General features: G+C 39.2%; 1 long non-coding RNA gene across 1 annotated transcript; it reads right to left on the reverse strand.

The window, feature by feature from the left end:
- Positions 1-595: 595 nt before the first annotated feature.
- On the reverse strand, positions 596-21,614 carry LOC150037233 (uncharacterized). The gene is made up of 2 exons (XR_016528446.1): positions 5,059-21,614; positions 596-980 (listed from the first exon to the last, which is right to left on the reverse strand). It is a non-coding gene; the product is annotated as an uncharacterized LOC150037233 (long non-coding RNA).
- Positions 21,615-24,971: the final 3,357 nt, after the last annotated feature.

Below are 24,971 nucleotides of genomic sequence, written 5' to 3' on the forward strand. Positions count from 1 at the left end.
GCCCTTAAGGGAGCTATCTATCTACTTTCCCTACTTCGGGGAAGGAGTGAGTTCCAACTTGTGTAGCTAAGTTCCCAGCTCCCAAATCAGACGAATCCCCAAAGTGGTAGATTTGAGTCGGCGATCGAGTCATTTGCACCATGCAAATCAAAGGACCAACCTAAATGGAAGGAGTTCCTAATTCACTCAGGATTGAGATCATGTTACCTATGGTCATCCTAGTGAAGTGAAGTCTCTATCATGAACGGTGTTATATAATTAGACGTTAACACTTCGTGGTCAGGTCTTATACAAACTCTTTGTATTGGACACCCCCGCTCGCATGTGCCCTACACGAATGATCAGGATTAGACCATCTGTGACAAGTCACAACACTTGTGACCATTCCACAAAGCGAGCCGCATTCGTGGCGTTACCAGGATAAGGTTTCCCTCCTATATCCATATACTACAGACCATTTTTGTTATCCCTTAAGACATGATCCACTTGTATCTCACCATATACATGCTTAAGTTAAATAAAGATAACCAGGGATTTTAGGTTTATTGGTTTGTGGTAAAGAAAATAAAACATTCAACCGAGCAAAAACAAGAAGTGAAGTAAAATATCATATATTATACATCACAAGCATTCGTACAAACTGTTTACAAACTACAGGACACGAGACTTTAGGGCATCAATGTCAAACCCCGCCCTAGACCACCCTCTTAGCCTAGGAAAGGGCGTGACTGCAGTAGTTATCAACCCTTTAAATGACATTTACTGCCTAATAATTCTTAAGGCTATAACTCTGATACCAATGAACAAATTTAACAACTGATTAAGTAGGCCCATTTTATAACAACAATGTAACATTTATACAACTCCAAGACTTAAATACAAGTTTACAACATCAATTGTAAAACCCTCCGGAAGGGCAAATGTGGCTTGTGGCAGACATTAACCTTAGCAACATCCTGGAACTCCTCACCTTTCGCTACCTGGGGGGGGTTAAAACATAAAACATGGAAAACATTAGTTATAAAGCCCAGTGAGTGGTGCCTTTAGATAAACAAATAACTTTGCCAACAAAAATATACTTTTGGGAATGAAATACATAGTCAACAAGAACATTACCACAAGTTCATTATTATTTTCCAGCCAAACTGTTGGGCAATCCCCAGCTCGACCGCTGGTTAAAACAATCAACCCCAGCTTGACCGCTGGTTATCACATAATAAAAACATCCCCAGTACTTTCACACGTATACTAAGACAACAATAATTCCTGTGGAAACTTTCCCTATACCCTATTATCCTGCCAATGTGCACATCGACTATTTTCCCGTTAGCTATGCTTAGGTAACTTGACTATATTTCCCGCCGGTCGTCACCGACTGAACCCGACTATATTTTCCTTCCAAGTACCCTTTTCAAGCATGCTAACTATGTATCCCGGGTACAATTTCAGTTTCCAAAACAAACATACAAGCAATATCTCAACAAGCATAGTAATCAGATAAACATATATCCCTGATCATGCCTATTTAACATTATCCCCATTATATATTTACCTATATATAGAAAGTATATAAAAAATACAACAAACAATAACCACTCACCTTGGTTGGTTAGGAAATTTCCTTTCCAAAGTTCCTTAGGTTTCCTTGGTTTCCCTTTTTGAACCCTAAATTCCAGATACAAATATCAGCTTAGATTACTCATAGTTCCAGACCTTATTTTAAGATACTTCTTTCTGAAAACATGTTTTAAAATGTCTCAGGAAGCTTACCATAAAATCTTAGCTTAGAACTCGTCGTGGTTTAGCCGGAATCTTCAAAACATCAATACTGGCCCAGTTTATCCAACAGCCTGACCCTTCTTCCTTTTTCTCAACTTCCAGCCTGATTCCTTGGAGCTTCTTCTTCGTCAGCCCCACCATGAAATCTAGACTCTTTTAGATTTCAGATGGCTTTGGTATCACATTAAACACACGAGTATTCTGGGAGAACTCCTCGTTCTAAGTTGATGCTACTTCCTGTCTTTTCTGCCCGACAGCATCTCCCCTCTTGGAACTTCTTTACCAACGCATGGTCTTGCTACCAACGCATGGTCTTCTCCCACTTAGTCCTCACACACTATTCTTTATTTCCTTTGAAGAGAATTTGAGTTCTCATCTGAAGTCCTTGGCCCTATTTATAGGCGTCCAAGATTGCTCCACGGCCAACACCTCCTACTTGTCTGCATGACCAAGTGTCTCTTCCTTACACCATCAATACAATCTTGCATTAGCATAAGACAAAGTGTCTTTTTCTCCTTTCACCAATGCATAGCCCCCATCCTTTACATGTCTTCTTATGCCTCCACCTAATTTGCTTAAGGTTTAAGAATTCCTCCTAACAAGCCACATGTCCGGATGACATCCTCCATGAGTTCATCCTTTTTATGTGTCCACAAACCCTTGGATGTTCAACGCATATTAAGCCATCAACGCATAGTCCCTACTCAATGCATATCCTGATGCATAGCAAGCCGATTCATTACCATTGCAATCCAACTTAGCCATCACCAACGCATAGGATGGCCACTCATCCTGGACGCATGGCTCACTAGGTTTCACCGTAAGGCATGCTCGGTAAGCATAGGCACTAGCCGCTCGACGCATGAGTGTGCTGCATAGGCGCTAGCTATCGCTCGACGTATGGGCATACTGCATAGGCGCTGGCCATCGCTCGCAAGCTTGTTCGACCGCATGGGCGTGCTCGGCCGCATTGATTCTTCGACGCATAGGCATGGTCGTTTGATAAGGCGCTTGTTGCATAGGCATCGACGCATGGGCATGGCCGCTCGGTAGGCTCGGCAGCATTCGACGTATGGCGCTTGGCACACGCATGGGTGCTCGGCAGGCTCGACAGTGCTCGATGCATGGGCTGGGTACATCGATGCATGCCTGGATAGTTTGGCCGAGGCTGCTCGATGCATGGTTGGGCATTTGGCCGAGGTTGCTCGATGCATGTGGCTCCAGCCTTGTGCCATCCCAATGCCTCATCCTCGGCTGCCATCCCTCAATCGCCTGCCACCCTTCAATCCATCCTTCCATTTTTCTTCCTTCAGTCGCATGCCATCCAACAACAACCTTTCATCAATATAACTCTTCCAATGCATTGGTCCCTTCCAATGCATCCCACACAACCATCTTCCTTCACCAACGCATACCACCACCAACGCATCCCTTCAACTTTCTTCCAACGCATCCATTGAGTCTAATGCGTTGGTCTAACCTCCAAGGCATTCGTCACTCCCACTTTAAATTCTCCCTTTGCCCAAGTAATCTTTCCAAGATCTTATGGCCAATGCATAGCACTGCCTAGTCCAACAATTAGTCAATTCTTCATCAATTTAAGCTTAACTCAACTACTCAAGGAAAATCTATTCAACACCTAGAAATTTCCTTCACTTCAATATAGATTTTAACTTTCACTTAGTTAATTTCCTTAACCACCTGCTTAAGTAGGAAAAATGGAAATTCGGGTTTCACAATTAACCCCAACACCAACGAGGCAAGGCAAACATCACCGGTTGGGTGATCAAATGCCCCTTCACTGGGATGAGGCATTCTCAACCATTAGACAAAACCTACTCTTGGAATTGAACCTAACAGCCACCATTTTTTTGGTCCAGAACTGTTAACCCTTAATAATTCCGCGAGTTAATGCGCCCACCATAGGAAAAAAGCAGATTAGGACAAGGGACTAAGTAACCTTATTCTCTTACAGTAGATCAAATAAAGAAACGGGCAAAACTGCCATCCTATAGGGGGATACTCCCAGGGTGCCTTGAGGCGATGAATAGAAACTTTATTCAACCTAACGAGAGAGGCCATGAGATATGTTGTCGCACTTCTCGCTCCCACTTACTATGAACATTCTCTCTATCCACCTTAATATTGACCTACCCAAACACCATCCTTTAGGGGGACACTCTCAGGGTGCCACGAGGCCGAGGGTAGATCTCACGGTGTGTACAATAAAGGGAGAAATGCGAGAGGTTTAAATTAAGCATCAAATGCCCCAAGTACCTCCCACTGAATGTTCTACCTAGGGGTTCATTAACCTAGACAATCCGGCTACTAATTTTACTAACTCATCTTTTAAACCGCTCAAAAACAACTTTTGTCTTTGAAATAAAACAAGGTCAAGTAGTCACATTAAAGTCTTTAATGGACTGTCCTTAACCTTGCATGCATGCGTCAAATCTATCTAATTCACCTTTCCAGGTAGGTTCCCAGGTAGGGGTGTTCCATTTCTATCACCTTAAAAACCCCAGCCTAGACAGAACCCGCCTTATACAAAAGGTCCCTTATAGATAGATTTGCTATACTTTAACCTTATATTAGTCAATTTAATCCTATTAAACTTATTAAATGATTAAAGCACAAGGTTGCTAATCATATTATAATCGTGATCTTAGGTCCATCTCATCCATGTTTTAAACATTTTAAAACCATGAATTAAACTTAAGTTGCATGCATGTCTTTCTTATTGATTTTAGTTCTAATTTCTTTTTATAACCATTATAAAAGAAACAAGTAAAAACTATATTGCCACACAATGAGGTATTTATAACATTTGTAAATTTAACCTATGTGTCATGCTTCATGCAATGTCTGGTCATTACTATCCATAAATTTTATATACGAGTAACAACCAAGCACACATGTTTTCCATACACCCTTGTACTATAACAGTTATAATATAAAGATGATGCATGTCCATGCTTTATGCATGCATAAATATAACTCTTATATTATATGATGTATGAGCATGCTCTTACATAATTTAAATCATGCTTCTCTAAATCATAACACTTATAATAAAGAGATGATGCTTGACCAATGCATAACCTGGCTCTGATACCAATTAAAGGAACTCTTATACAAGAGTACCTATGAGCAAAAGGATCTTTCCAAAGACATTGTGACAGAATTACAACATTTACATTCAAACAAACATATATGCATAATACTATAAATTACCGGCATGCTTAAACATTAATCAACCAAGAGAACAAGGAAACTTACCAGTTAAAGACTCTCTTCAGTAGCAAATCTCACTCTCTCCACGAACGGATGCTCTCGCTCTCACTAGAACATCGAGCTATCGTTCACCAAAACTCTGGTCGTCTACCACGAACGGACTCCACACGAACAGGAAAAGATGGGGATGACACCACCACTTGGAACCCTTAGTATTCTTGGTGTGAGAATCCAAAGAGTGGGCTCTATTCGGATTTGGTAGAGGGAAGCAGGAAATGAGATCGTATACAATAATCAAGCAAGTGGGAGAAATCTAAGTCTATCGTATAGACAAAGTGCTTTATCGTTTAGATGATGTACACGATCATGTAGGAAAAGGCCAGCGATCATCTAACGATTGTTTAGTCAATGCACAGCACTAAGCGGTTGTTTAGAAAAAGTAGGTGATCATTTAGAAGATGGCGCGTGCGGGTAAACGATCGTGTAGTAAACTCGAGCTATCATATAGTCTCTGATTTACTAAGCGATAGAAAGCAGACACATCGTGAGAAATTAATCGTGTTCTTTCGATTATTTTTTTTCAAAATGAAAATAATTTTTATTTTATTCTTCAGTTACGAAGACTGAATGGAACTTTCCACTAACGCATGGTTTTGGAGAAAACGGTGGCCAATGAAGCAGTACACAGAACTTTAGGGCATCATCCCCAACACCCTCAACTCTTAAGGTGGAACCGACCTACCAGATGAACTATCATCAACAACTCTTGCTGATGAAGCAGGCCCTTCAAAAACTCTTGTTGAAGTTTCAGTAGTTTTGTTGGAAAGCTTACGTAACACGATCTTACTGTGTGAACTGTGCTCCCTAATATGATTCTCCTTCAGGAAGGTAGCATTCGTAGACACAAACACTTTGTTTTCCAGTTGATCATAAAAGTAACCCCCTCGTGTACCTTTGGGGTAGCCTATAGAGAGGCACAACTTCGACCGTGGTTCCAATTTCTTTGGATTAGCCTCAAACACATGTGTTGGGCCACCCCATATGCAGAAGTGACGCAAACTAGCTTTACGCTCATTCTACAACTCCAAAGGTGTTCTCACTACACTCTTAGAAGGAACACAGTTGAGTATATACACTGCAATCTCCACTACAAAACCTCAAAAGGAGTTCGGTAAGGAAGCATAACTCATCATATATTGAACCATGTCCAACCATTCTACTGAGGTGTATCCGACAATGAGAGTTAGGAAACGATTCCATGTTCTATCAAATAGTCCTAGAACCCCGAATCCAAAAACTCTCCACCTCGATCCGATCAAAGTGTCTTAATCTGTCTATCCAATGCATTTTCAACTTCAAACTTGAACTCTTTGAACTTTTCAAAGGATTCAGACTTTCGTTGTATCAAATAAACATACCCATACCTAGAGTAATCATCAGTAAAGGTGATGAAATACCCATAGCCTCTCTTGGCTCGCACATTCATCAAACCACAGAGGTCAGAATGCACTAACTCTAGAGGCTCTTTGGCTCGATAACCTTTTCCAGGAAAATGTCTTTTAGTCATCTTACCCTGAAGGCAAGATTCACACACCAGTAAAGAATTTCCCGTAACTCGCTTAGAAGTCCATTCTTCATTAACCTCTCAATCCTATTGAGTTTGATGTGCCCTAATCAAAGGTGCCAAAATTGCGCATTTTCTTTTGGAGAAACCTTTTGTTGTTTATTTTGAGTTACGACAGCTTTAAACATCTCTATGTTATGGAGGGAACTCGTTGTTAACGGCCTTAGCACATACAAGTTATTTTCCAGATACGCTGAACAGATCTCAACTCCATTTTTATGAATAAACAATTTATTCAATTGAAAATGTAGAGTATATTTACATCATATCAAGCACTTTACAGAAATTAAGTTCCTTTTCATCTTAGAAACTACATAAACATTATCTAAAATTAGAAATTTCTTCAGTAAAGTCAACTGAACTCCTCCCACTGCCATAGTTGAAACGACGTGCTCGGTGCCTACTCGCATCATCATCTCACCAGCCTCTAGCTACCGCTAGGATCTAATCCCCTGAAAAGAAGAACAAACATGATTAGTGGCCCCAGAGTCAGTAATCCAGGCAGAATCATCATTCTCCACTAAACATATTTCCAAAACTAGTAAATCATATCTGACTTTTTTTGCCTTAGCCTTGGCCTCCTTCTTCTCCTTTAGCCAACGAGGACAATTCCTCTTCAAGTGCCCATTCTGGTTGTAGTGGAAATACTTTCCCTTGTCAACCGATGTTGGACTCCTACCCCACTAGGCAACAGGCTGTGTTAGCAGGTGCCTTCCTCTTCCCCTTACCACCCTTCTTTTTCTTCCATTTGGTATTGTTAGAAGCAGAAGGTGCAGACTTAGTCCCTGAGGTCGAAACTCTAGGGAACATCTTTGAAGATGAAGCAACATTTTCCTCACCTCCATTCTTCTCCTTACTTTTCAGCAAGGATTATAAAGTTTGCAACTCATTGAGGAGATTTGTAAGGGTATAGTCCACTTTGTTCAGAATCGCATTATTGACAAAGTGCAGGAAGCTATCCGGAAACGAATGCATGATAATGCTGACCTGGCTACCCTCATCAATCCTAGACTTATTCATCTCCACTACATTGAAGTGGACTATCATGTTAAGCACATGTTTACGAACAGAGATGCCTTCCTCCATTTTGGAGTTGAAGATGCATTTAAGAGCCTCGTGCTTGAGTTGTTCAAACGGTTTTCCGAACATTCCCTGAAGGGACTCCATGATCTCACGCATTGAGACCATAGGCTCATGCTTTTTGGCAAAAATGTCATTAAGACTAGCCAAGATATAGGCTCGGGCCTTCTCATTCGCCCGTGTCCAACGCTCATAAGCCTCCCGAACGATCTGAGCGGCGTTAGGAGGTGGAATAGGAGGACACTCCTTCGAAAGGACGAACATGAGATCATTGATGACCAGTATTGTTATGATCGTGTGTTTCCAACTTGCGTAATTCTCACCAGTTAGTTTATCAGCGCTAAGTAGAGCTAAAGTGACTGTAGCCATAATTACACTGTTGAAAATAGAACAAACTTAATAAGTCTATGCAAAACCACATTTTTAACACCAATTTTAGTTTTAGCAAAATAGTTTGCAAGTACCCTAAGTGAAAAGATTTCTATTTCGCAATAATGCACCATCGAGATAGGACAAACGTCACCAGTGGGGTGATCAGATGCCCCTTCACTAGGATGAGACACTCTCAACCATTAGGCAGACACAACTCTTGTTACTGCACCTAACAATCACCATTCATTCGGTCTAAAACTATTAACCCTTAACAATTTTGTGTAAGTGTAACCCCTCATTTTCGGCCCTAGAGTATCGCCTTAATGTGCCCACCGTAGGAAAAAGAAGATTAGGACAAGAGACTAAAGCGACCTTATCCTATATTGGAGATCAGATAAAGAAACGTGCAAAACTGCCATCCTATAGGGGGACACTCCCAGGGTGCCTTGAGGCGATGCATGAAAACCTTATCCAACCTAACGAGAGAGACCGTGGGATATGCTGTCGCACGTCCCGCTCCCACTTACTATGAACATTCTCTTCGTCCACCTTGCTATTGACCTACCCAAACACCATCCTTTAGGAGGACACTCCTAGGGGGCCATGAGGCCGAGGATAGATCTCACGGTGTGGACAAAATAGGAGAAATACGAAGAGGTTTAAATGAAGCATCAGATACCCCAAGTACCTCCCACTAAATGTTCTACCTAGGGGTTCATTAACTTAGACCATCTGACTATTAATTTTATCTAATTTAGTTTAATTTGCTCAAAAACAACTCGTCTTTGAAATTAAACAAGTTCAAATAGTCACATTAAACTCTTTAATGGACTGTCATCAAATTTGCATGCATGCATCAAATCTATCTAATTCACCTTTCCAGGTAGATTCCTAGGTAGGAGTGTTCCATTTCCGTCAGCTTAAATACCCCAGCCTAGTGATGGGTGGAAAATGGAGTAAATAAATATGCATGCATCTTATGATATGCGTTGATCTCCATGCGTCAATGGTCATGGGTTGAACTAAGGGATATGCAATATGCGTTTAAGAATCTATGCGATGACCATACGTTCCTGCCACAAGTTTTCTTGCTCTCTCGCCAAGTATAACGAGATTGCAAGTTTCTCGGGGTGATCCGAGGTCGAACTCAGGGACTTGTAGCTAAATTTTGCGAAGTGATGTGTTTGCAGCGAAGAATAAAAGAATAATGAAGTTTAAAGACTATGCACTACTCCTACTCCTAACTAAACAGATTAAGCAATGGAAGTATGACTATGAGAGTTGGTAGAGACACGAAAACTTTTAACGAGTAATAAGATGCATGGAAAAATAGATAAAATGGTGGAGGGGATGACGTCACCACATCAATAAGCTTGATCGCAAGGGTAACCCCAGCCAGCACAAGTTATGCGATCATGCTATACACAAATATATGATTCCTATTTCAAGGATGCATGCGATGCATATGCAATAATGTCAATAGGACTTATGTCTAAGTCTCTATTCTTGCTTATGCGATCTAACACACATAAGACAAGGTGACCGCATACCACCATATCCTATTTTTAGGGCGCATGCACAGTGTAAATAGCAAATAGAACTTATTCCTAAGCCTCTACTCTTGCTCATGTGATCCAATCTGATTCTCTCAAGCCTAGATTTAGTTTTTAGACTACTCTCTCAAGTATCTCCAAATGATGAATGATGCACTCATAAGACAAGATGATCACATAAAGCATGATTGAACATAAGATTATTCCTATCTCTAGGAACACTGCTTACTTTGCATAGTGAGTTCCACTACTTACCCTCTCAACCTGTTCATCACATACTCATTGCATCTATCAACGCAACTATCTTTCTCAAATCCGCCGCCTTTATTGATTTCTTTTTCATCAACGCAACAACAAACCCAACACTTTATTTATTTACTTAGTTACCGCAAAGTTTTCATAAAAAAATTACCAACACAAACTGTTTTTACAAGTCATTGTGTTCGACCCTGGACTTACCAGGAAACTCATAAGGAATTTACACTTGGATTCCCCTGGGGAAACTTGAGTGAACAACGCAATTCCATCAATGCATACCATCCATAATTCCACTTCATATAATAACAAGCATCATTAGTATAATCACCGCATATTGTACTTGTTAGCATTCATAATTCTAAATAAAAGGCTACAATAACTTGCATTTCTGCCAGTTATCACCTAGATAGAACCCGCCTTAGACAAAAGGTATCTTATAGATAGATTTTTTACACTTTTAATCTTTTATTAGTCAATTTAATCCTATTAAACTGATTAAAAGATTAAAGCCTAGGTTGCTAATCTTATTAGAACCTGAACTTAGGTCTATCTCCACCAAGTTTTAAAACACTTTTAAAACCATGATTCAAGCCTAAGTTCGCATGCATGTATTTCTTATAGATTTTAGTTCTAATTTCCTTATAACTCTTATAAAAGAAACAACTAAAACTATACACATTGCCATACAACTAGGTAATTATACTTATAAATTTAACCTATGTGTCATGCTTCATGCAATGTCCATTCATTACTATATATAAATTTTTATATACATGTAATGAACCTAAGCAAACTTGCTTCCATACACCCTTATACTATAACACTTATAATATAAAGATGATGCATGTCTATGCTTTATGCATGCATAAATATAACTCTTATATTATATGATGCATGAGCATGCTCTTATGTAATTTAAATCATGCTTCTCTAAATTATAACACTTATAATAAAGAGATGATGCATGACCAATGCATAACCTAAAGTGGGATTTCTACTATATGGCATACCATATGACATTAAATAAACATACATCCAATGTACATTCACAAAAGATTAATGGACAAAGATGAACCACCTCAAAACTGGAAGTAAAAAAGATCTATTACATTTTCCATTGAGCAAACTGGTTCACAGGCGAACCAAATCTTGAACCGTCTGGGCGAAGCTCCCTTAATCGTTTAGTAAACTTGGCCGAGTATCCACGATCTTTTAGCAACGATCGAGTACCATTTACAATATGATGAAGCATGAGGCACTTGGTCATTTAGCGCACAAGACATTAAACCCACAAGTCTAAACGATCGTTTAGACGATGACATTGCTATGAAGTACGATCGTCTAGACGATCACATAACAAACGATAAGTAACAAATTTACTCCGCGATCATGTAGTCAGGTGCTAAGCGATGAAGCTTGTTGAGCTACAAGAACGTCTAGTGTGCGCGCGTCAACTTGCTCCTAAGTATCCGATACTCAACGTTTGCTTACCCCATCATTTACACGACCCGACCAACGCTTGGTCGTCTTCATCTTTGAAGAATAGAAACTCCTTACCATGACATCACAAACGACTCACAGAGACTCAAACACTTTGAATTTACAGATTCAATAGCAAGTTAATACGCCAAAAAATGTAAGGGCCCTTACAATTATCTTTGAATGTAAAACAATTCAAATAATTAGAGGCTTTATCCCAAAAAACTCCATAAATCCACATCCACCAAACTATTTATCAATTAAACAGAGTGTAGACATGCTTTATCCACTGAGAAAGTATATGCTAGTCTTTGCATCAATGAATTTGGAATATTAGAACCTGCCTCTGATACTAATTGAAGGAACTCTTATATAAGAGTACCTCTGAGCGGAAGCAAGATCGTTCCAAACTCATTGTGATAGAAATACCGCATTCATAATCAAACAAACTAGTTATGCATTTAACAACAAATTACAGCATGCTTTGAACTTTACACAACAAAGGAACGAGATATATACCAGTTGAAGAACTCTTCTTCGCTTTAAATCTCACTCTCGTCAAAGGATTGCACCTCTCGTTGTCGCTGTGCAAGCCAAACCAATCGTCCACCAAATCTCGTTGTCGTCTACCCATGAACAGACTCCTCATGAACAAGGCAACAATGGATGACAAAACCACTCGAAAAGCTCGGTATTCTCGGAGGGAGAATCCAGGAGGTATGGGCTCTGTTGGATTTGGTAGAGGGAAGGAGGAAGGAATAATCGTTTACCTTGACCAAGTAAGTGGGAGATATCGGAAGTCTATTGCATAGACGGATGCTTGATCGTTTACTAAAAGGTGCATGATCATGTAGTAAAAGGGGCTTGATCGTATAGACGATCTTTTAGTAAAAGGCTCGGGGGCGCGATCACTTAGAAAAAGCTAGACGATATTTAGATAGTTTGATATCACATATCTACTATAGTGTTTTCTCCTCTCCTTGATATAAATCATATCTATATCCTTTTTCTCCAATTAATGTTTCTCCTCTCCTTGATATAAATCATATCTATATCCTTTTTCTCCAATTAATGTATCTCATACATCATGTCAACTATATCATATATAATTGAACAGTTCAATCATATCATATATAATCGAACTCCCTCTTGCCAATTTGAACACTGCAACTAACCATAAAACTGATTCTCAACTTGAATCCGTTGAGCTACCAAGGGGACCTTATGAATCTATGGCTTGAAGCTCCAATGGTACGTGAATATCTGACTAAACTCTATAGCCACGAGATCCACCATCCGTTAACTGTCAGGCATTCGACTAAAGATTGACAGATGCATTCTTCTCACCACATATATATTTCTGTGTCCATCGAATATAACCAATCAACAGTACGATAACCCTTCAAAGATGCTCGTAAGTACAACTGAGCCAATTTACCATTTAATGAACAATATAACATAGTTCTACTATGTGTGGACACCTCTCGGGCCATGATAAGGTGTGTGGTGCCACATCGTTCAAGCCCTGGAATCAACCCTTAAGGGAGAAATCTATCTACTTACCCTGCTTCAGAGAAGGAGTGAATTCCATCTTGCGTAGCTAAGTTCCTAGCTCCCAAATCAGACGAATCCCCAAAGTGGTAGTTTTGAGTCGGCGATCTGGCCACTCGAACCCATGAAAATATGAAGGAAATCAGATACGAGGATTTACATGAGCAGCGGAAGGATCATTCCAAATTTCAATCATATATGAACATACATAATTACAGTCACAAAAGGAAACCATACGGTTATGCGCAAAACAGAAATTACAGCATACTTCTCTAAAGATCATGGGAAGAATTCACAAACATTTGAAGACTCATCTTCAAGACCCTTGATCACGAACACTCGATCACAGCAACACGACAACATGCGAACGCTCGTACACTACGGCCGCTACACAGCACGATCACAACAAAGATATCCAAGATTACGAACACCACGAACACCACAAACGGCCTCCACAGAACCTTGACTGTGTCGAGTTAAGTATGACACCACCAAAAAGGTTACTTCGGTATTCTCGGTGTGAAAATCCAGAGTGTGGGCTCTGTGTGGACTTGGTTAAAGGATGAGACCGGAGAAGAACAATCGTGTAAACGATTGAGCAAGTGGGAGAAGATAAAGCCTATTGTATAGGTCGATGCCCAATCGTTTATCAAAAGCTATGCGATCGTCCAGCAAAAGCTATGCAATCGTTTAGCTCATCAGCCAGCTGAGAGTCTATCGTATAGAAACTCTTCATGATCGTCTAGTCTCTCCAAGCTGTCGTTTAGTAAATCTGATTCACTTGACAACCTTTTTCGTGAGAACGTTCCGAGATTGGAAATCTCAAATTAACATTCGTACTAAATTTAGGAAAACATTTTTCTTTTTATCTTACAGCTACCATGTAACCACCAATAACCTCCCATTCAGTTGGTTATTAGAGAAAAAGAGATAGTTATCCAATAATTAATATCATTATAAATATAAATGATAACTAACTTACCATACTATATTTATAACCTATAGTTTAAATATTTCATCTCATAAAACGTATAAACCATAGCTCTTTTTCTATTCCATGTTCCTTAATGTAGATCTCATTTACATTAATCCTCCACTAGATGTATCTCATACACACACCGATCATATCATATATAGTCGTATTATCTCTTGTCAACTTGAACATTTCAAATCAACACCAAGAACTTATTCTCAACTTGAATCCATTGAGCTACCAAGGGAACCTTATGGACCTATAGCTCGAAGCTCCAATGGTACGTGAATAACTGACTAAACTCTTTAGTCACGGGATCCACCATCCATTAACTGACAGACACTCCACTAAAGACCGACAACTGAACTCTCTTTACTACAAATATATTATTTGTCCATCTTAACCAATCAATAGTGCACAACCCTTCACCGATCGCTTGTAAGTACAGCTTGGCCTATAACCGTCGTGCCCATGTAGTCACATCTAACTCCTTAAATACCACTAATCCCTCTAATGAACATAAGTCATAGTCCTACTATGACTGAGTCCTCTCTTCCAAAGAGAAGTTGTGGCCACTATGTTCAAGCCCCGGAATCATCCTTTAAGGGAGCAATCTATTTACTTCCCTCTGCTTCGGGGAAAGAATGAATTCAATCTTGTGTAACTGAGTTCCCAGCTCCCAAATCAAACAAGTCCCCAAAAAGGTAGGCATGTTGAGTTGGCAATCTAGCCACTCTCACCCATAGTAATCAAAGGACCGCCCTCAAAGGCATGAGTTCCCAAAACACTCAGGATTGAGGTCATGTCACCTATGCTCGTTTAGGTGAGATGTAAGTCTCTAGTATCAACGACATTATATACAGAGTCTAGTCATCTCGTGGTTCGGTCTTATACAAATTCTTTGTATAAGACACCCCCGCTAGCATCTCTCCACATGAATGGTCAGGATCTACCATTTGTAGTAGGTTACAACACTTACAAACCCCTAAAAAGTGGGTCGTATCCATAGTGTCACCAGGATTAGGTATCCTACCTTAATCCTTATACTACAGACCTATTTAGGTTAGCACTTAAGGCATGATCCACTTGTATTTCTCATATACATGCTTAAGTTTACATACAATAACCATGGAGCTTTTTTTATTGGATATGAGTAAATGTTAAAATGAAATAACGCTTATTTTATTCATAAACAATGTGTATAGTTACAAACAATGAGACTCCGAGAGAATTAGGACACCAATCCCAACAATCTCCCACTTTTCCTAATGCCTTGGGAGATTAATGTACAATACAATATAAAATACATGTACAATATACAATAAACTAGGGCATACCCCAGTATCATCTCCCACTTTCCCTAGATAAGATTCCGCATGTCTCGCAGTCCCAGACTCTCCAGGTGACCCTCGAACATTTTAGTTGTGAGAGCCTTCGTAAAGGGATCAATAGCGTTGTGCTCCGATGCAATCTTCATGACTATCACATCACTATGATGCATAATCTCCCTGATCAAGTGGTATTTCCACTCTATATGTGTGCCCCGACGATAACTCCAAGGCTCTTTCGAATTTGCCACAACCCTGCTGTTATCACAATAGAGAGTGATTTTCAAATTCATATTTGAAACAACTTCCAAATTTGAAAGGAATTTTGTCAGCCAAACATCCTTTTTAGTTGCTTCACAAGTAGCTACATATTCAACTTCCATAATGGAGTCCACGATACATCCTTGTTTGATGCTTTGTCACACTACAACCCCTCCATTCAGAGTGAACACTGACCTCGATGTCAATTTATGAGAATCTCTATCAGTCTGAAAGTTAGAGTTTATGTATCCTATAAGAATCAGATCCTTATCTCCATACACGAGCATGTAGTCCCTCGTTCTCAAAGATACTTGAGGATCGTCTTGATAGCCGTCTAGTGATCAAATCTTGGATTGGACTAATAGCGACTGACATTCCCTACTGCATAGCAAATGTCGGGTCTGGTACACAACATCACATACATTAAGCTTCCTACAGCTGAGGCATAGGGAATCCATCTCATCTCCTCAACCTCTTGAGGTGTCTTAGGACATTGATCCTTAGAAAAAACGATTTCATGCCTGAAGGGTAACAAACCCCTCTTGGAATCCTGCATCCTGTACCTAATACACATTTAATCGATGTACGATGCCTGAGACAAGGCTAACCTCTTGTTCTTACGATCCCAAATGATCTTTATCCCTAGAACATCTTGTGCCACACCCAAATCTTTCATTTGGAACTGGGCAGCTAGCCATTTCTTAATGTTAGTCAGATACCCTACATCATTCCCAATGAGTAGGATATCATCCATATACAGTACCAGGAAAGCTACTGAGTTGTTGATGATTTTCTTGTAAACACAAGGTTCATCAACGTTCTGATCAAAACCAAATGATTTGACTGCAGTGTCAAATCTAATGTTCCATGATCTGATGTTTGTTTCAGCCCAAAAATGGACCTATTAAACTTAACAAACTTTTTTCTCTTGATCTGGAACTATGAACCTCTATGGTTGAGTCATATAGATGGTTTCCTCAAGATTACCATTAAGAAAGGCAGTCTTGACGTCTATTTTCCATATCTCGTAATCATAAAATGTGGCTATGGATAGAAGTATCCTAATAGACTTGAACATGACAACATGTGAGGAGGTTTCCTTGTAGTCAACTCCCTCGACCTGGTATAACCCTTTGCCACGAGTCGAGCCTTAAAGGTTTGCACCTTTCCATCTACATCTCTCTTGTGCTTATAAATTCACTTGCACCCAATAGGTCTCACCCCATCAGGCAGATCCACAAGCTGCCAGATGTTATTGAAGTACATAAAGTCCATTTCCTGGTTCATGGCTTTAATCCATTCATTCTTGTTAGCATCCTCCATTGCTTTCTTAAAAGACAACAGATCCTCGACCCCATCATTAGAAATGACGTTTTGGGCTTCAATCAAACCCATGTAGTGATCCGGTGGGTTCATAACCCTCCTACTACGTCAAGGTAGTCTCAAATCTTGAGCTGGTTGACTAGATGTACTGACTTCAACAACTTTTGTTGATCTGTTGGCATGTTCAACAGATTTTGTTGAATCCTCAGCTGTCTCAGTCTCACCAGAAATATCACGTAAACTGAGCTTACTTCGTGGTTATGATCCCTCATGTGGTCTTCTTCCAAGAAGATAGCATTTGCAGAAACAAACACTTTGTTCTCACTTGGATCATAGAAGTATCCACCTCTCGTTTCCTTGAGGTAGCCTACAAAGAGGCTGTCACACCCCGCCCTAGACCACCCTCCGTGCTGAGAAAGGGCGTGATTGACAGCAGTTATCAACCCTTTGGTTGACACTTACTGCCTAATAACTCTTATGGAAATAACTTTGATACCAATGAAGAAATTCAACAACCAACTGATTAAGTAGGCTCATCTTATATTACAACAATGTAACGTTTATACAACTCAAAGACTTAACAAAAAAGTTTACAACAACAATTGTAAAACCCTCTAGAAGGGTAATTGTGGCGTGTGACAAACTTTGACCTTAGCAGCACCCTGGAACTCCTCACTTTCCGCTGCCTGGGGAGGGGGGTAAAACATAAAACATGGAAAACATGAGCTATAAAGTCCAGTGAGTGGCGCCTTTAGATAAACAAATAACTTTGTCAACAGAAATATATTTTTGGGAAAGCAATGCATAGTCAACAAGAACATTACCACAAGTTCATTATGATTTTCCAGCCCAACCACTGGACAATCCCTAGCTCGACCGCTGGTTATCACATAATATAAAAATCCCCAGTACTTTCACACATATACTAAGAAAACAACAATTCTTGTGGAAACTTTCCCTATACCCTATTATCCCGCCAATGTGCACATCGACTATTTTCCTGCTAGCTATGCTTAGGTAACTTGACTATATTTCCCACCGGTCGTCACCGACTATAATTTCCCGCCAACCGAAGCCGACTATATTTTCCCGCCAAGTACCTTTCCAAGCATGCTAACTATATATCCTGGGTACAATTCCAGTTTCCAACACAAACATACAAGCAATATCTTAACAAGCATAGTAATCAGATAAACACATATCCCTGATCAAGCCAATTTAACATTATCCCCTATATATATTTACCTATATATAGAATTCATATCAACAATACAACACACAATAACCACTAACTTGGTTGGTTAGGAACTTTCCTTTCCGAAGTTCCTTAGGTTTCCTTGGTTTCCCTTTTGAATCCCAAATTCCAGATTCAAATATCAGCTTAGATTACTCATAGTTAAAGACCTTATGTTAAGATACTTCCTTCTACAAACATGTTTTAAAATGTCTCAGAAAGCTTACCATAAAATCTTAGCTCATAACTCCTTGTGGTTTGTCCGGAATCATCAAAACATTAAGACTGGCCCAGCTTACCCAACAGCTCAACCCTTCTGTCTTTTCCTCATTCTCCAGCCCGATTCCTTGGAGCTTCTTCTCCAGGAGCCCCACCATGAAAACTAGACTCTTTTAGCTTTCAGATGGCTTTAGAATGACATCAAACGCACAAGTATTTTGGGAGAACTTCTCGTTTGAATTTGATACTACTTTCCAGACTTCACTGTCCAATGCGTCCTCTTTGAACTTCTATGTCCAACGCATGGATTTTGCTCTAACGCAAGGTTTCCTCAACTTTCCCACTCTTCTTAAATGTATTTTGAGTTTTGATCTGAAGAATGAAGTCTTTGGTCCTATTTATAGGCGTCCAAGATTGTTCCATGGCTGACACCTCCTACTTGGCCGCATGACCAAGTGTCTCTTCCTTACACCATCAATGCAATCTTTGCATCAGCACAACCCAATGTGTCTTCTTCTCCTTTCACCAACGCATGGCCCTTAACTTTGTATGTCTTCTTATGTTGCCACCTCTTTTACTTAAGGCTTAAGAATTCTTCCTAACAAGCCACATGTCTGGATGACATCCTCCATGAGTTCATCCTTCATATGCGTCCACAAACTCTTAGATGTTCAATGCATCACTTCCATTTTCCTTCCTTCAGCCGCATGCCATCACCAACAACCCTTCCAATGCATCAACACAACTTCTTCCAATGCATTGGTCCCTTCCAACGCATCAACACAACTTCTTCCAACGCATTGGTCCCTTACAACGCATCAACACAACCTCTTCTAACGCATTGATCCCTTCCAATGCATCAACACAACTTTCTATACTTAGCCAAATTTCCAAATTTTCCCTCCTTCCAACGCATCCCACACAACATTCTATACTTACCCAAATTTCCAAATTTTCCCTTTGCCCAAGTACTCTTTCCAAGATCTTATGGCCAATGCATAGCAATGCCTAGTCCAACACTTAGTCAATTTTCAGGGATTTAAGCTTAACTCAAAACTACTCACATAGCAATGCCTAGTCCAACACTTGGTCAATTTTCAGGAATTTAAGCTTAACTCAAAGCTACTCAAGGAAAATCTATTCAACACTTAAAAATTTTCTTTTCCTTCAACATAGGATTTAACTTTCTCCTAGTTAATCCCTTAATCACCTGCTTAAGTAGGAAAATGGAAATTCGGGTTTCACAAAGGCAAACTCTCGAATGTGGTTCACGTTGGGTTTTATGTCCTAAAAACTCGCAGTTTATAAAATGATAAACATTTTCTATTATCAATATACTTGTTATTGATCTCATAAATTGTATGAAAGTCTAAATCCAATAAACTAAGACCCATGACTATTGTATGAGTACTTGAACTTTATGTGGAGACATAAGAGTGGATTGGGTCCGAGTAAATAGTCAAAATGGTTTATGGTACATGAATGAGGTTGGGTACCTTATTCTGGTAACACCATTGGATGCGGCCTACTCTGTAGTTGTTACAAAGAGTTGTAAAGTGCTAAATACAATGTGATCCTAATTTGTACATGTTATGACATGAGGAGTGGGGGCGTCCTATGCAATGAGTTTACATAAGATTAGGACCAAGAAATAAGTCACTCTTAATTTATAACGATATTTACTGTTTAAGACTGACTATTTCACCTAGATGACCTAAGTAACTCGATCTTAATCCTGAGCTAACTATGAACTCTTGTTTATTCGGGATTGCCCTTAGATTTGCATAGTTGAGGGTTGGTTAAAAAAACGCCGAATCAATAAGACTCCCATTTCAGGGGTAAGACTGAATAGATAGCTAGGGACATAGGGTGCAAGACGGAGTTCACCCTACCCGATTTAGGGATAGGAGAAAGGTTGTTCTCTCAAGTACTAAATCCAGGTCTTGAACAAGGGGCCCCACCCTCTCACTGGGCTGAGAGAGTTTGGTTTGTTGATTGGATCACAAACAAGTTGTTCATCAGAGGATCAGTAGTGACTTGAAGAATAAGACGTAATCTCGGGGGTAAAACAGATATTTGACCCAACCGTTATTACGAATAACCTGTGAAGGGTCGACTTGCTGGTTAAATCATGTGGACATAATATATCTACAGTGAGAGGAGTGCAACTATGGGCTTTAGTGGAATGACCCATTAGTTAGCGAATGGGGATTAATTTGCTCTAATGAGTTTAGCCAATTAGTCTCGGATCGTTGGAGCCCATGATCTGTAGGTCCGCGGGGTCCCCCTACTAGCTCATAATGGACTAGCTCTAGAATAGTGTGATAAGTTAATTTGAAACGTTCAAATTAGAATTAAAGGAATTAGTAATTATTGTTGGATTTTATGTCCTAAAACTCATAGTTTGTAAATTGAAAAACATATTCTGTTTTTTTTTTTCAATAAAATTGTTATTGAAATTGTAATCTTGAATCCAATAAACTAAGGTCCTGAGGCTATTTAGTGTAGTTTGAACTTTATGTAGTGACATAAATGTGGATCAAGTCAAATATATAGCCAAAATGGTCTATAGTATATGAATGAGGTTGGGCGCCTTATTCTGGGGACACTATGGATGCGGCTCATTTTGTAGTTAGTACAAACGATGTGAGCTTAAACCGTTCATGTGGAGAGATGAAAGTTGGGTCATCCTATGTAAAGAGTTTACATAAGACGGAACCACGAAATAGTCACTTTTTATTTTCTAAACGCCGTTTTATGTATAAAACTGACTATTTCATTAATTGATGACCTAGGTAACTTAATCTTAGTCCTGAGCTAACTATGAACTCCTGTTCACTCGGAATTATCCTTAGATCTGCATAGGTGAGGGCAGCTCATTATCGCTGACCCAATAAGCCTCCCATTTCAGGGGTAAGATCAGGTGGATAGTTGGGAACATAGAGTGCAATACGGAATTCACTCCTACCGTTATAGGGATAGTAGATAGGTTATTTCCTTTAGTACTCAATCCAAGTCTTGAACAAGGAGCCCCACCCTCTCCTTGGCTCGAGAAGGGTTCGGTTTATAGGTTGGACCTTAAACCAATTGTTTATTAGAGGATCGATGGAACTTAAGGAACAAGATGTAGTCTTAGGAGTAAAACGGTTTTTATGACCCAGCCAAGATTACGAACAACTTGTGAAGGATTAGCTTACTAATCATGGTTATATCAAATGGACACAAATATATCTATAGTGAGGGGAGTGCAACTACGAGACTATAGTGGATTGACCCGTTAGTTAACGAATGTTGATTAGCTCCATCTAAAAGAGTTTTAGCTAGTTAATCTCGGATCATTGGAGCCCGTGATCTATAGGTCCATTAGGTTCCCCTACTAGCTCATATGGAATAAACTTAGAACAATATGATAGAATGATTTGAATTGTTCGAATTAGGTGAAGAGAGAGAAATCGACAAGTATATGTGATATAATAGTCGGTTTTCAGTTTAGAGATACAGCTTTAATGATTAAATGTGATTTAAATATCAAGAATATGAATACATTCATATTCGGAAGCTCGAAAATAATGGAAATGGTCAAAGATGTAAAAAGTCAAAGAGTTGACTTTTGACGTTGAAAAGTCAAACTTTGACCAACACAGAAAAAAATCATAAAATATCAAAATATTGACTTTTCGGTCAAAGTTTGACTTTGACAAAATGACTATTTTGCCCTTTGACTAAAGTTAGTGGGAAAATCCAAACTTTTGTTGGATAATTCCACTAAAAAGATAGTGGGCTAGATGTTGACTTATAGTGGAAACATCAAGCCCACTTAGATAGTGGATTTTGAGGTGTTGCGTTTTTATAAATTTGTTTCATGCAATTGTTGCATGACTTTTTTCTATAAATTTGGGCTTTCAAATTAGATGAAAAAATTTTGTAATTTTTCCAAATTTATTTTCAAAATTGGCTAAAAAAAAAAAAAAAAAACCCAAAATCAAAAAGAAAAATCCATTTCTTTTGTTTTTCATCTCTCTCTCTCTCGATTTCTTCATCCATCGGGTCCCACAATCTGGTTCTGAGTTCAGAGGATAGTAGGTCAGCTCTAATGGTTGTCCAGTTCGTGTTCGAGTGGAGATTAAAGCGTTTCGGAAGCTTCAAAGACAATTTTTCCAAAAAAAATACTAATTAATTAATTTAGTGTTGCATGCTATGTTCCTTTTCATTAGAAGCATATAGAGTGTAATTAGTTCCTTATTCTGTTGCGTATGTCTCGTGTTCTATCAATTATATGAGGTATAATTATGTTTGATTTTAGAATTAAATGGAATAGGAGAATATTTAAATATATAAAGATGGATATGTGTTAAAATTAATTTAATATTTGATATTAAATTAATTAAGTTTTATTAATTTATGAAATTAATTAAAATTTTCATTTTTTAAAATCAAAATAAATTTTATAAAATCAAATTTTATTTTTTAGATTTAATGAAGAGATTGGAGTGAAAATCGAGCATGCAATCCATAGAGTTTTTGAGAGAAAAACTGGTTTGAAGAATGGTTCTTCAACAAGGTTGCTGCAGTGAGTTTTTCTCCTTCATCCCTTGATTCAAGCTTGTTTTGAGTCCCACAACTCAATCTAGAGCACCAAGAGAATAGTGGGGAAGATCTTGAGGTGCTTTACAACAAGATATGAAGAAGATTGCAGCTGGAGAAGGAGCTTTGAAGAAGTTCTACAAGAGGTATGTTTTGAAACCCATTTTTTCAGCAGAAGCATGCTTTATATTATGCCAAAATTAGTGAATTTGAGTGCTTAGATGATCCTTGTGCTTCCGCTGCTGTTGATATTATCCTACAGTTTAAACTTCTTTGGGTTAGTCCTAAGCACATGTGTCGGACATCCTCAAATCCTAAAGTAGTGTAAACTACCTTTATGGCCTCTCCACAACTCAAAAGGTGTTTCAGAAACAATTTTCGATGGGACGTTGTTAAGGATGTAGCATGCAGTCTCCACTACAAAACCCTAAAATGAGTCTGGAAGATGAGCATAACTCATCATAGATCGAACTATGTCCAACAAGGTTCTGTTTCTCCTTTCTGATACACAATTCTGCTAAGGTGTACTCGGGGCCGAGTGTTGGGACGCAATCCCATGTTCTATCATATAGTTCTGGAATTGGAGTTCTATATACTCTCCACCATGATCGGATCATAGTGTTTTTATCTTCTTTCCTAACAAGTTTTCAACTTCTGCCTTATACTCCTTGAACTTTTCAAGAGCTTTTCTCCTCCATCCCTTGATTCAAGCTTGTTTTGAGTCCCCTAACTCAATCTAAGCACCAAGAGAATAGTTGGGAAGATCCTGAGGTGGTCTACAACAAGATATGGAGAAGATTGCAGCTAGAGAATGAGCTTTGAAGAAGTTCTACAAGAGGTATGTCTTGAAACCCATTTTTTCTATAGAAACATGCTTTATATTATGCCAAAATTAGTGAATTTGAGTGCGTAGATGATCCTTGTACTTTCCCTGCTGTTGATACAATCCTACAATTGGTATCAAAGCATCAAATAAGCATTCAATTCGGTTTAATTTTTGTTTGAGGGTGTTTTGTATGAGAAATATGAAACTGGTGCACTGATATGGTTTTCTGAGTTTTGGCTATTTAATTCTCTTTAATTTCTCATTTAAATTTGTAATTGGCTCTTGCTTGCTGAGCTTTAATGTGTTCCCAAGAGCCTGTAATTTATTTGGAGTCATTAGAGTTAAAATTAAGCTGTAAATCGAAGAAACAAGCGAAGGGGTTGAGTTGTATTCCAGAAAATCAGAATCTATTCTTATCGTCGCTAAGGTTCCAGTTGCTAAACGATCGTCTAGCTCCAGATGCTACACGATGTGAAGAAAAGCTAGACGATCATATAGCAATTGGCGCTGGTCGTTGTGAAGTTGAATGCTAGACGATTGTGTACCTACTGGAGTTAAACGATGCGTTCAATTTGCTATACAATAGCATTAAGCGATCATTTAAGTTTGGCGTGGGAACTAAACGATACGTTGAATTTACTATACGATGCTACTATGCGATCGTTTAGCAACGATGGGCACTAAGCGATGCGATGAAGTGCGATGCGATAGCGCTGAGCGATCGTTTAGATGCGAAGCTAAGCGATCGTGTAGACATAGTGCTAAGCGATGCGTTGAAGTTTCTACGGGATGGAACTAAACAAATTGCTTACCTACGATGTTGAACGACGCAATGATGTTCTATACGATGGAGCTAAGTGATCGTTTAGCTACGATGGATACTAAAACAATGACATGCAGTGCTAGATGATGTGGTTAAGCGATTGTTTGGTTCTATGCAATAGAACTAAGCGATAGTGATGAAGAGCTATACGATAGCCTTGAGTGATTGCTTATTTCGATTGTTTATCTTTGATCGGGAGTTAAACAATGCATCGAGTTGCTATGCGATAGCATTACGCGATCGTTTACCTCTATGTGGGAGCTAGGCAATGTGACGAGTCGCTATGCGATAGTACTACGCGATTGCATAACTTCGTGCGGCAGCTGGGCGATGCGTTGAATGCTATGTGATGGCATTAAATGATCGTTTGCCTTTTTTGCACGCGCTAAACGATCAAGCATTTACTAAAGATCAGGAAAAATGCTAGACAATGGTCGTCATTGCTAAACGATGAGACTTAGCGAGATGTT

The sequence above is a fragment of the Benincasa hispida genome, chromosome 3 (genome assembly GCF_027475165.1).
Source record: "Benincasa hispida cultivar pf3 chromosome 3, pf3_genome.v1.1, whole genome shotgun sequence".
NCBI lineage: Eukaryota > Viridiplantae > Streptophyta > Magnoliopsida > Cucurbitales > Cucurbitaceae > Benincasa > Benincasa hispida.